A 14,471-nucleotide genomic window follows, 5' to 3' on the forward strand; every position below is an offset into this window, starting at 1 on the left:
AAGCACAAATCCTCTTGTTCCTTCCTTTCTGCACAGCTATCTTGTTTGTTTGTCCACACTTTTTATTTAATTTGTGCATCAGTCCACTCCTTATTGCTGCCTGCCATACCTGGCTGAGATTACTGCAGGGAGATAGTAATTGAAGGACAGTTCCTTTTTTTTTTTTTTTTTTTTTTTGTGGGAGATTAAGATTGACATTTCTGCTAGAGTGCCATCTCTGTCTGTGTCATCTCTCACTCAGTGGGCCATAGAAAGCCTATTTATTTTTTTGCTTGATTTGGGTTCCAAAATCTACCAGAAAAAATCACAACATCAATCAGTGGGAGAAAAATATTGGCCTCAGGGCTTGTGTGCCACTCCTTACTCCTGTGTGTGCCATCTCTCACTCAGTGGGCCATAGAAAGCCTATTAATTTTTTTGCTTGATTTGGGTTCTAAATTCTACCTGAAAAAATCAATAAATCAATCAGTGGGAGATTAATATTGGCCTTTGGGCTTGTGTGCCAGTCCTAAGCGTGCCATCTCTCTCTCTCTCAGATAGTGGGCCATAGAAAGCCTATTTTTTTATTATTTTATTGGGTTTATAAATTTTCCCTGGAAAAAAAAAAAAAGTGGGAGATTAATATTGGCCTCTGGGCTTGTGTGCCAGTCCTGAGCGTGCCATCTCTCTCACAAATAGTGGGCCATAGAAAGCCTATTTATTTTTTTGGTTGATTTGGGTTCATAATTCTACCTGAAAAAATCAATCAATCAATCAGTGGGAGATTAATATTGGCCTTTGGGCTTGTGTGCCAGTCCTAAGCGTGCCATCTCTCTCTCTCAGATAGTGGGCCATAGAAAGCCTATTTATTTTTTTTTTTTTTATTGGGTTTATAAATTTTCCCTGGAAAAAAAAAAAAAGTGGGAGATTAATATTGGCCTCTGGGCTTGTGTGCCAGTCCTGAGCGTGCCATCTCTCTCACAAATAGTGGGCCATAGAAAGCCTATTTATTTTTTGGGTTGATTTGGGTTCCTAATTCTACCTGAAAAAATCAATCAATCAATCAGTGGGAGAAAAATATTGGCCTCAGGGCTTGTGTGCCACTCCTTACTCCTGTGTGTGCCATCTCTCACTCAGTGGGCCATAGAAAGCCTATTAATTTTTTTGCTTGATTTGGGTTCTAAATTCTACCTGAAAAAATCATTAAATCAATCAGTGGGAGATTAATATTGGGCTTTGGGCTTGTGTGCCAGTCCTAAGCGTGCCATCTCTCTCTCTCAGATAGTGGGCCATAGAAAGCCTATTTATTATTATTTTTTTTATTGGGTTTATAAATTTTCCCTGGAAAAAAAAAAAATGGGAGATTAATATTGGCCTCTGGGCTTGTGTGCCAGTCCTGAGCGTGCCATCACTCTCACAAATAGTGGGCCATAGAAAGCCTATTAATTTTTTTGCTTGATTTGGGTTCCAAAATCTACCAAAAAAAATCACTAAATCAATCAGTGGGAGATTAATATTGGCCTCTGGGCTTGTGTGCCACTCCTGACTCCTGTGTGCGTCATCTGTCACTCAGTGGGCCCTAGAAAGCCTATTTTTTGTTTTATTTGTTTTCTAAATTCTCCCTGAAACAATCATTTTATTTTCTTTGGTTTCTAAATTATTCCTGAAAAAAATCATTTTTTTTGTATTTTTTTTTCTCTCAAGTCTCCCTGAAAAAAAAAAAAAAAAAAAAATCTGTGGGAGATTCATATTGCCCCTTCTGCTTGTGTGCCAGTCTTGACTCCTGGGTGTGCCATCTCTCTCTCTCTCCCCAATTGTGGGCCATAGAAAGCCTATTAATTTTTTTGCTTGATTTGGGTTCCAAAATCTACCAAAAAAAATCACTAAATCAATCAGTGGGAGATTAATATTGGCCTCTGGGCTTGTGTACCACTCCTGACTCCTGTGTGCGTCATCTGTCACTCAGTGGGCCCCTAGAAAGCCTATTTTTTGTTTTATTTGTTTTCTAAATTCTCCCTGAAACAATCATTTTATTTTCTTTGGTTTCTAAATTATTCCTGAAAAAAATCATTTTTTTTGTATTTTTTTTTCTCTCAAGTCTCCCTGAAAAAAAAAAAAAAAAAAAAAATCTGTGGGAGATTCATATTGCCCCTTCTGCTTGTGTGCCAGTCTTGACTCCTGGGTGTGCCATCTCTCTCTCTCTCCCCAATTGTGGGCCATAGAAAGCCTATTAATTTTTTTGCTTGATTTGGGTTCCAAAATCTACCAAAAAAAATAACTAAATCAATCGGTGGGAGATTAATATTGGCCTCTGGGCTTGTGTGCCACTCCTGACTCCTGTGTGCGTCCTCTCTCACTCAGTGGGCCCTACAAAGCCTTTTTTTTTTTTTTTTTCCCTAAATTCTCCCTGAAACAATCATTTCATTTTATTTGTTTTATAAATTCTTCTGTAAAAAATAATTTTTTTTTAATTTTTTTTTTTTCTGAAGTCTCCCTTTTAAAAAAAACAAACACAAATCAGTGGGAGATAAATATTTACATTTGCGCTTCAGTGACAGTCCTGCGTGTGTGCCATCTCATTTGTTGCCAACAACAACAGAGTGTGTAACATTGTGGCTGATTTTCGTTGTGGTCTCACCCACCTGTAAAGGGGTAGCTAAATCATACTGAAGTTATAGCTCACCGTGTAAGTTGTGTGACAGCAACAAATACCGTTCGTTTGGTAACATTTTTAAAACAATGAGGAAGTCTGGTGGAAGAGGTTGTGGCCGGGGGCGTTGATTGTCAGCTGGTAATGAGGGTAGTGGTAGTGGTGGAGCATCAGCTGGTCGTGGGAAAAAAAATATTGCACCTAAGTCTGGAGCTGTGGAGCCAGGTTCGTCGTCTGGCTACACAAGGCCTCGAACGCTCCCTTTTCTGGGAGTAGGAAAACCGCTTTTAAAGCCGGAGCAGCAAGAGCAAGTTATGGCTTATCTTGCTGACTCAGCCTCTAGCTCTTTTGCCTCCTCTCGTGAAACTGATAAATGTCAAAGCAGCGCGTCGTTAGTGGATGTTCACGGTCAGGGACAAGTCGCTTCCTTGTCCTCTTCAGCAAAAACAACAACAGAGAAGAATGCAGCAGGCGACACAACGGGTTACTCCATGGAGCTCTTTACACATACCGTCCCTGGCTTAGAAAGTGAAGCAGTTAACAGTCCATGCCCATTACAAGTTGAATCTGACATGGAGTGCACTGATGCACAGCCACAGCCAGACTACTATCCTGGTCCTTTGACTCAGACCACAACATTGCCATCGCAGGGTGCTGATCAAGAATCAGACCCTGATGAGACTATGTTGCCCCATCACGAACGCTATACCACCGACCGACACGGTGACACAGACGAAGTTGCACACGAGCTACAAGAAGAGGTAATAGATGACCCAGTTCTTGACCCCGATTGGCAGCCATTGGGGGAACAGGGTGCAGGCGGCAGCAGTTCTGAAGCGAGGAGGAGGGGCCGCAGCAGGCATCAACATCGCAACAGGTTCCATCTGCCGGGCCCGTATCTTGCCCAAAACGCGTGGCAAAGCTAAAACCTGTTGGAGGACAGCGTGGCCATCCGGTTAAAGCTCAGTCTGCAATGCCTGAAAAGGTATCCGATGCTAGAAAGAGTGCAGTCTGGCATTTTTTTAAACAACATCCAATTGATCAGCGCAAAGTCATCTGTCAAAAATGTTCAACTACCTTAAGCAGAGGACAGAATCTGAAAAGTCTCAATACAAGTTGCATGCATAGACATTTAACCACCATGCATTTGCAAGCCTGGACTAACTACCAAACGTCCCTTAAGGTTGTAGCACCCTCGGCCAATGAAGCTAGTCAGCAACGCAACATCCCTTCCGGCAGTGTAGGGCCACCATTTTCCGCACCACCTGCAGTATCTGTGCAGGTTTCTTTGCCAGGCCAAAGCCGTCAGGGTCAGGGAATCACCAGTTTCGTAGTAGGAAACACTGCATCTAGGGCACCGGTGGCAACAATACCATCTCCCACCGTCTCTCAGTCTGCCATGTCCACCGGCACCCCCGCTAGTTCCACGATCTCCAGCTCTCCAGTCCAGCTCACCCTACATGAGACTATGGTTAGAAAAAGGAAGTACTTAGCCTCGCATCCGCGTACACAGGGTTTGAACGCACACATAGCTAGACTAATCTCGTTAGAGATGATGCCCTACCGGTTAGTTGAAAGCAAAGCTTTCAAAGCCCTGATGGACTACGCTGTACCACGCTACGAGCTACCCAGTCGACACTTTTTTTCCAGAAAAGCCATCCCAGCCCTCCACCAGCATGTTAAAGAGCGCATCGTCCATGCACTCAGGCAATCTGTGAGCACAAAGGTGCACCTGACAACAGATGCATGGACCAGTAGGCATGGCCAGGGACGTTACGTGTCCATCACGGCACACTGGGTAAATGTGGTGGATGCAGGGTCCACAGGGGACAGCAAGTTTGGGACAGTTCTGCCTAGCCCACGGTCTAGGAAACAATTGGCTGTAGCCGTTCGCACCCCCTCCTCCTCCTCTTCGTCCTCCTGCAGAAGCGAGAGCTCGTCTACAGACCGCAGTCGCACAACCATTCCATCCGCAGCTGCCACTGTTGCACACCAGGTCTCCCATTATGGGGCAGCTACTGGCAAACGTCAGCAGGCTGTATTGGCTATGAAGTGTTTGGGCGACAACAGACACACCGCGGAAGTTCTGTCCGAGTTCTTGCAGAAAGAAACGCAGTCGTGGCTGGGCACTGTAGATCTTGAGGCAGGCAAGGTAGTGAGTGATAACGGAAGGAATTTCATGGCTGCCATCTCCCTTTCCCAACTGAAACACATTCCTTGCCTGGCTCACACCTTAAACCTGGTGGTGCAGTGCTTCCTGAAAAGTTATCCGGGGTTATCCGACCTGCTCCTCAAAGTGCGTGGACTTTGCTCACATATCCGCCGTTCGCCCGTACACTCCAGCCGTATGCAGACCTATCAGCGTTCTTTGAACCTTCCCCAGCATCGCCTAATCATAGACGTTGCAACAAGGTGGAACTCAACACTGCACATGCTTCAGAGACTGTGTGAACAGAGGCGGGCTGTTATGTTTTTGTAGGAGGATACACATACACGCGCAGGCAGTAGGATGGCAGACATGGAGTTGTCAGGTGTGCAGTGGTCGAAGATTCAAGACATGTGTCAAGTCCTTCAGTGTTTTGAGGAATGCACACGGCTGGTTAGTGCAGACAATGCCATAATAAGCATGAGCATCCCCCTAATGCGTCTGCTGATGCAAAGTTTGACGCACATAAAGGATCAGGCGTCTGCAGCTGAGGAAGAGGAAAGCCTTGATGACAGTCAGCCATTGTCTGGCCAGGGCAGTGTACAGGATGAGGTAGCGGGTGAAGAGGAGGAGGAGGACGAGGAGGATGATGGGGATGATTATATTTTTAATGAGGAAGCTTTTCCGGGGCCACTGGAAATTGGTGGCGCGGCAAGGCCGGGTTCTGGTTTTTTGAGGGACACAAGTGACGTGGATTTGCCTGAAACTGCCCCTCAACCAAGCACAACCGCAGATTTGAGAACTGGAACTTTGGCCCACATGGCGGATTATGCCTTACGTATCCTCAAAAGGGACACACGCATAACTAAAATGATGAATGATGACGATTACTGGTTGGCCTGCCTCCTTGATCCTCGCTATAAAGGCAAATTGCAAAATATAATGCCACATGAGAACTTGGAACTAATATTAGCAACCAAACAATCAACTCTTGTTGACCGTTTGCTTCTGGCATTCCCTGCACACAGCGCCCATGATCGTTCTCACACGAGCTGCAGGGGCCAGCAGACCAGAGGAGTTAGAGGGGCAGAAATCAGAAGTGGCGTTGGCCAGAGGGGTTTTCTGACCAGGTTGTGGAGTGATTTTGCTATGACCGCAGACAGGACAGGTACTGCAGCATCAATTCAAAGTGACAGGAGACAACATTTGTCCAGTATGGTTACAAACTATTTTTCATCCCTTATCGATGTTCTCCCTCAACCGTCATTCCCATTTGATTACTGGGCATCAAAATTAGACACCTGGCCAGAATTGGCAGAATATGCATTGCAGGAGCTTGCTTGCCCGGCAGCTAGTGTCCTATCAGAAAGAGTATTCAGTGCTGCAGGTTCAATACTAACAGAAAAAAGGACTCGTCTGGCTACCCAAAATGTAGATGATCTAACCTTCATTAAAATGAACCACAACTGGATTTCGAAATCTTTTGCCCCACCTTGCCCGGCTGACACCTAGCTTTCCTATGAAAAGGTCTTGCCTGTGGACTATTCTGAATGCCTTTTCCAATCTCGTAATTTTCAGCACCTGATTGTCCAGCATACGACATGTTTACACCTCACTAAATGGCCAAACTCCCCACACGGGGCCGTGGTATCGACACTTGGCGACAGCACCCGTGAGAGTGCAGTTTGTCTGAAGAGGTGGGTGAGCCCGCTTTTGGTCGACGGCACTGCCACTGGGTCCCTCCTAGTACAATAAAGTGTCTCTGGCGGTGGTGGTGCGCACCCAACGTCAGACACACCGTTGTAATATGAGGGGCCCTGGGCCTGTACCGCCGGCCACAAGACAGTTTCCCCCCACCCCAGCTCAAACAGTGCTCTACCACTTGCAAAATTATCTCACAGCTCCACCAATGTTTAGTCTATGCGCTGACATCCTTCAATGCCTGCCACTGACAATACCATTGTATTGACATTTTTGTTATGTTAGGCCTTCGATGCCTGTCTGTGGTCACTCCTTCCACTAGGCCTCCACTGACCACACCACTGCTGCCCGTGTACCCCTGGAACCAATTTAAAATTGCCTACAGCCATGTGTTATTATTTTAGGCCTTCGATGCCTGTCTGCGGTCACTCCTTCCACTAGGCCTCTACTGACCACACCACTGCTGCCAGTGTACCCCTGGAACCAATTTAAAATTGCCTACAGCCAGCCCAATTTTTTTATTTTAGGCCTTCGATGCCTGTCTGCGGTCCATTCTTTCAACTACTACTACACTGACCAGGGCACTGCTGCCCGTGTACCCCTGGAACCAATTTAAAATTGCCTACAGCCATGTGTTATTATTTTAGGCCTTCGATGCCTGTCTGCGGTCACTCCTTCCACTAGGCCTCCACTGACCACACCACTGCTGCCCGTGTACCCCTGGAACCAATTTAAAATTGCCTACAGCCATGTGTTATTATTTTAGGCCTTCGATGCCTGTCTGCGGTCACTCCTTCCACTAGGCCTCCACTGACCACACCACTGCTGTCCGTGTACCCCTGGAACCAATTTAAAATTGCCTACAGCCATGTGTTATTATTTTAGGCCTTCGATGCCTGTCTGCGGTCCATTCTTTCAACTACTACTACACTGACCAGGGCACTGCTGCCCGTGTACCCCTGGAACCAATTTAAAATTGCCTACAGCCATGTGTTATTATTTTAGGCCTTCGATGCCTGTCTGCGGTCACTCCTTCCACTAGGCCTCCACTGACCACACCACTGCTGTCCGTGTACCCCTGGAACCAATTTAAAATTGCCTACAGCCATGGGTTATTATTTTAGGCCTTCGATGCCTGTCTGCGGTCCATTCTTTCAACTACTACTACACTGACCAGGGCACTGCTGCCCGTGTACCCCTGGAACCAATTTAAAATTGCCTACAGCCATGTGTTATTATTTTAGGCCTTCGATGCCTGTCTGCGGTCACTCCTTCCACTAGGCCTCCACTGACCACACCACTGCTGCCCGTGTACCCCTGGAACCAATTTAAAATTGCCTACAGCCAGCCCAATTTTTTTATTTTAGGCCTTCGATGCCTGTCTGCGGTCCATTCTTTCAACTACTACTACACTGACCAGGTCACTGCTGCCCGTGTACCCCTGGAACCAATTTAAAATTGCCTACAGCCATGTGTTATTATTTTAGGCCTTCGATGCCTGTCTGCTGTCACTCCTTCCACTAGGCCTCCACTGACCACACCACTGCTGCCCGTGTACCCCTGGAACCAATTTAAAATTGCCTACAGCCATGTGTTATTATTTTAGGACTTCGATGCCTGTCTGCGGTCACTCCTTCCACTAGGCCTCCACTGACCACACCACTGCTGCCCGTGTACCCCTGGAACCAATTTAAAATTGCCTACAGCCATGTGTTATTATTTTAGGCCTTCGATGCCTGTCTGCGGTCACTCCTTCCACTAGGCCTCCACTGACCACACCACTGCTGCCCGTGTACCCCTGGAACCAATTTAAAATTGCCTACAGCCAGCCCAATTTTTTTATTTTAGGCCTTCGATGCCTGTCTGCGGTCCATTCTTTCAACTACTACTACACTGACCAGGGCACTGCTGCCCGTGTACCCCTGGAACCAATTTAAAATTGCCTACAGCCATGTGTTATTATTTTAGGCCTTCGATGCCTGTCTGCGGTCACTCCTTCCACTAGGCCTCCACTGACCACACCACTGCTGCCCGTGTACCCCTGGATCCAATTTAAAATTGCCTACAGCCAGCCCAATTTTTTTATTTTAAGCCTTCGATGCCTGTCTGCGGTCCATTCTTTCAACTACTACTACACTGACCAGGTCACTGCTGCCCGTGTACCCCTGGAACCAATTTAAAATTGCCTACAGCCATGTGTTATTATTTTAGGCCTTCGATGCCTGTCTGCGGTCACTCCTTCCACTAGGCCTCCACTGACCACACCACTGCTGCCCGTGTACCCCTGGAACCAATTTAAAATTGCCTACAGCCATGTGTTATTATTTTAGGCCTTCGATGCCTGTCTGCGGTCACTCCTTCCACTAGGCCTCCACTGACCACACCACTGCTGCCCGTGTACCCCTGGAACCAATTTAAAATTGCCTACAGCCAGCCCAATTTTTTTATTTTAGGCCTTCGATGCCTGTCTGCGGTCCATTCTTTCAACTACTACTACACTGACCAGGGCACTGCTGCCCGTGTACCCCTGGAACCAACATCAGAAAATATAAAAATAAGTATTTTGCTTACAAAAAAGAAAATACTGGAGAGATATCAAATGCAGACATTTTAACATTAAAAACAAACACACAACTAAAATCTGGTACAGTACTAAAAATGGCCACCAGCTACAATTACTTTCTCCTGCAAGTAGTTAACTGAAAGGTTTTTTAAATTGAAAACACACATATGGCATCCACCGAGTGTTGTCCTGTCGCGTCTTCTTTATATTATTGCCGAGAAGATGCAAAACAATGAAAATAATAAAATCATTAATTACCAAAATAATAGAGAAAGTCAACACCACATTGCAAATAAACATTCATTCCAAATAAAGAAGCAGGGTGCGTCCGAGGGTGAGTATATACCTAATAAGAATATAATCACCCTCGGACGCGCAATGCTTATTTCCAACAGCCTTCCTTCCTAAGAATCAGCCCTTCCGTGGTGTAGAGAGACGTTGTGTTACACTCCAAGGTGTTCCCCAGGTTGCCTTTCCTGAGCTTCGATCTTCCGGCTCTCGTTTAGTAGTTGTTGGAAACTACGCTGCATTAGGCCTTCAAATTGGGTATGGGGTGTAGAGAGATGGTGTGTTCCACTCCAAGGTGTTCCCCAGGTTGCCTTTCCTGAGCTTCGATCTTCCGGCTCTCGTTTAGTAGTTCTTGGAAACTACACTGCATTAGGCCTTCAAATTGGGTATGGGGTGTAGAGAGAGGGTGTGTTACACTCCAAGGTGTTCCCCAGGTTGCCTTTCCTGAGCTTCGATCTTCATGCTCTCGTTTAGTAGTTGTCGGAAACTACGCTGCATTAGGCCTTCAAATTGGGTATGGGGTGTAGAGAGAGGGTTTGTTACACTCCAAGGTGTTCCCCAGGTTGCCTTTCCTGAGCTTCGATCTTCCGGCTCTCGTTTAGTAGTTGTTGGAAACTACGCTGCATTAGGCCTTCAAATTGGGTATGGGGTGTAGAGAGAGGGTGTGTTACACTCCAAGGTGTTCCCCAGGTTGCCTTTCCTGAGCTTCGATCTTCCAGCTCTCGTTTAGTAGTTCTTGGAAACTACACTGCATTAGGCCTTCAAATTGGGTATGGGGTGTAGAGAGAGGGTGTGTTACACTCCAAGGTGTTCCCCAGGTTGCCTTTCCTGAGCTTCGATATTCCGGCTCTCGTTTAGTAGTTGTTGGAAACTACACTGCATTAGGCCTACAAATTTGGTATGGGGGAAACATTGGCGCATCTGCGGTCCCTCCTTCCTCTAGGCCTCCACTGACCTGTCTACTGCTGCCCGTGTTCCCCTGGAACCAATTTTAAATTGCCTACAGGCAGCCCAATTTATTATGTTAGGGCTTCGAAGCCTGTCTGCGGTCCCTCCTTCCACTAGGCCTCCACTGACCTGTCTACTGCTGCCAGTGTACCCCTTGAACCAACATCATAAAATAAAAAAAAAAGTATTTTGCTTATAAAAAAGAAAATACTGGTGAGATATCAAATGCAGACATTTTAACATTAAAAACAAACACACAACTAAAATCTGGTACAGTACTAAAAATGGCCACCAGCTACAATTACTTTCTCCTGCAAGTAGTTAACTGAAAGGTTTTTTAAATTGAAAACACACATATGGCATCCACCGAGTGTTGTCCTGTCGCGTCTTCTTTATATTATTGCCGAGAAGATGCAAAACAATGAAAATAATAAAATCATTAATTACCAAAATAATAGAGAAAGTCAACACCACATTGCAAATAAACATTCATTCCAAATAAAGAAGCAGGGCGCGTCCGAGGGTGAGTATATACCTAATAAGAATATAATCACCCTCGGACGCGCAATGCTTATTTCCAACAGCCTTCCTTCCTAAGAATCAGCCCTTCCGTGGTGTAGAGAGACGTTGTGTTACACTCCAAGGTGTTCCCCAGGTTGCCTTTCCTGAGCTTCGATCTTCCGGCTCTCGTTTAGTAGTTGTTGGAAACTACGCTGCATTAGGCCTTCAAATTGGGTATGGGGTGTAGAGAGATGGTGTGTTCCACTCCAAGGTGTTCCCCAGGTTGCCTTTCCTGAGCTTCGATCTTCCGGCTCTCGTTTAGTAGTTCTTGGAAACTACACTGCATTAGGCCTTCAAATTGGGTATGGGGTGTAGAGAGAGGGTGTGTTACACTCCAAGGTGTTCCCCAGGTTGCCTTTCCTGAGCTTCGATCTTCATGCTCTCGTTTAGTAGTTGTCGGAAACTACGCTGCATTAGGCCTACAAATTGGGTATGGGGTGTAGAGAGAGGGTTTGTTACACTCCAAGGTGTTCCCCAGGTTGCCTTTCCTGAGCTTCGATCTTCCGGCTCTCGTTTAGTAGTTGTTGGAAACTACGCTGCATTAGGCCTTCAAATTGGGTATGGGGTGTAGAGAGAGGGTGTGTTACACTCCAAGGTGTTCCCCAGGTTGCCTTTCCTGAGCTTCGATCTTCCGGCTCTCGTTTAGTAGTTCTTGGAAACTACACTGCATTAGGCCTTCAAATTGGGTATGGGGTGTAGAGAGAGGGTGTGTTACACTCCAAGGTGTTCCCCAGGTTTCCTTGCCATTGCTTCGGTCTTCCGACTCTCGTTTAGTAGTTGTAGAAAAGTACACTGCATTAGGCCTACAAAATGGGTATGGGGTGGAGAGAGATGTTGTGTTACACTCCAAGGTGTTCCCCAGGTTGCCTTTCCTGAGCTTCTATCTTCAGGCTCTCATTAAATTGTGGTTAAATGGAACAACTGCATTTGGCGTACTAGTTGGTTTGGGGCCTACTATCGGTGTCTGCCACTCCTTGCTGTTCTCCTGGTTTCCTGTCCTGAAATTCCATTTTCAGGCTCTCGTTAAGTAGTTGTTAATGTTAGACTGCATTTGGCCTACTAGTTGGGTTGGGGCCTACTATCGGTGTCTGCCACTCCTTGCTGTTCTCCTCCACTGAACAAAGCTGTGCCGCCTGTTTACTACGGTTGCCAATTTTGAACTGCATTTCGACTACTTACTGATTTGGCCCTACTCTCTGTGTCAGCCTCTCATTCCAGTTGTCCTCCACTGCAATGCCCCCTGGTTATTCCTGTGTTACCAATTTTGAACTGCATTTAGCCCACTTTCTTCTTTGGGCCTATATCTGTGTTTCCACTTCATCGTGCCCATTGCCCAGCCAGTGATAGATGAGTCTGCTGGTACATTGACCCATAACGCAACATTCCCCGTGCACGCTACACAACAACATTGTGACCCTGCTGAAAGTCAGGTTGCTCTTCCCGCATACCATACCACCTTACACGGGGACAAAGAGGAAGGTGCAGATGAAAGTGCAGGTTCCTTCATCAGGTGGGGGGAGGAATACTAGTTGGCGACGTCACTGGCACAGGGCCTCTCATAGTACGCAAAAGTGTTGCTGCCGGTGGGAGGCGCCCCCGCCGTGCAAACACACCGCTGTACTTTGAGGGGCCCTGTGCCAGTGCCAATGCCAACAAGTGGACCCCCCTGCTTGCTCAGGATCACAGCACTTGCAAAGTTGAAATACTTACCTCTCCCTGCTCCACTGCCTTGACGTGGTCCAGATTTCCTGGGCCCACTAATTACTTGAACCAGCCCTACCCCACACAACTTTAGCCAAATGACCCCCAATTTCAAATGCCTTCCAATTATTATAAGGTAAATTACGCTTGACAAGCTTCATTAAGAAGAATGGATGGTTTTGACATTAAAATGGGCACTCTAGGTGTTTTCCTGGCCCCCACTCACTGCCGACTATGCTGCCCCATTGACTTGCATTGGGTTTCGTGTTTCGGTCGATCCCGACTTTACGTCATAATCGGCCGATTTCACTCGACCCGACTTTTGAGATAGTCGGGTTTCGCAAAACCCGGCTCGACTCTAAAAAGGTCAAGGTCGCTCAACTCTAGTTTCGTACCTTCCGGGCTCTAAGAATGTGAAGGCTGATGCCCTGTCAAGGAGTTTTGTGCCTGACTCTCCGGGTGTTCCTGAGCCGGCGGGTATTCTCAAAGAGGGGGTAATTTTGTCTGCCATCTCCCCTGATTTGCGGTGGGTGCTGCAAAAATTTCAGGCTGATAGACCTGACCGTTGCCCAGCGGAGAAACTGTTTGTCCCTGATAAATGGACTAGTAGAGTTATCTCTGCGGTTCATTGTTTGGTGTTGGCTGGTCATCCTGGAATCTTTGGTAACAGAGATTTGGTGGCTAGATCCTTTTGGTGGCCGTCTTTGTCGCGGGATGTGCGTTCTTTTGTGCAGTCCTGTGGGACTTGTGCTCGGGCTAAGCCCTGCTGTTCTCGTGCCAGTGGGTTGTTTTTGCCCTTGCCGGTCCCGAAGAGGCCCTGGACGCATATTTCTATGGATTTTATTTCGGATCTCCCTGTCTCTCAAAAGATGTCGGTCATTTGGGTGGTTTGTGATCGCTTCTCTAAGATGGTCCATTTGGTACCCTTGTCTAAATTGCCTTCCTCCTCTGATTTGGTGCCGTTGTTTTTCCAGCATGTGGTTCGTTTACATGGCATTCCGGAGAACATCGTTTCGGACAGAGGTTCCCAGTTTGTTTCGAGGTTTTGGCGATCCTTTTGTGCTAGGATGGGCATTGATTTGTCTTTTTCCTCGGCTTTCCATCCTCAGACTAATGGCCAAACCGAACGTACTAATCAGACTTTGGAAACATATCTGAGATGCTTTGTTTCTGCTGATCAGGATGATTGGGTGTCCTTTTTGCCTTTGGCTGAGTTCGCCCTTAATAATCGGGCTAGCTCGGCTACTTTGGTTTCGCCGTTTTTCTGCAATTCTGGTTTCCATCCTCGTTTCTCTTCAGGGCAGGTTGAGTCTTCGGACTGTCCTGGTGTGGATACTGTGGTGGATAGGTTGCAGCAGATTTGGACTCATGTGGTGGACAATTTGACATTGTCCCAGGAGAAGGCTCAACGTTTCGCTAACCGCCGGCGCTGTGTGGGTCCCCGACTTCGTGTTGGGGATTTGGTTTGGTTGTCATCTCGTTATGTTCTTATGATGGTTTCTTCTCCTAAGTTTAAGCCTCGTTTCATTGGTCCGTATAAGATTTCTGAGGTTCTCAATCCTGTGTCATTTCGTTTGACCCTTCCAGCTTCTTTTGCCATCCATAATGTATTCCATAGGTCGTTGTTGCGGAGATACGTGGCGCCTGTGGTTCCATCCGTTGATCCTCCTGCCCCAGTGTTGGTTGAGGGGGAGTTGGAGTATGTGGTGAAGATTTTGGATTCTCGTATTTCGAAACTCAAGTACCTGGTCAAGTGGAAGGGTTATGGTCAGGAAGATAATTCCTGGGTCTTTGCCTCTGATGTTCATGCTGCCCATCTGGTTCGTGCCTTTCATTTGGCTCGTCCTGGTCGGCCTGGGGGCTCTGGTGAGGGTTCGGTGACCCCTCCTCAAGGGGGGGGGGGTACTGTTGTGAATTCTGTTGTTAAGCTCCCT

This window comes from Ranitomeya imitator, chromosome 4 (genome assembly GCF_032444005.1).
Source record: "Ranitomeya imitator isolate aRanImi1 chromosome 4, aRanImi1.pri, whole genome shotgun sequence".
NCBI lineage: Eukaryota > Metazoa > Chordata > Amphibia > Anura > Dendrobatidae > Ranitomeya > Ranitomeya imitator.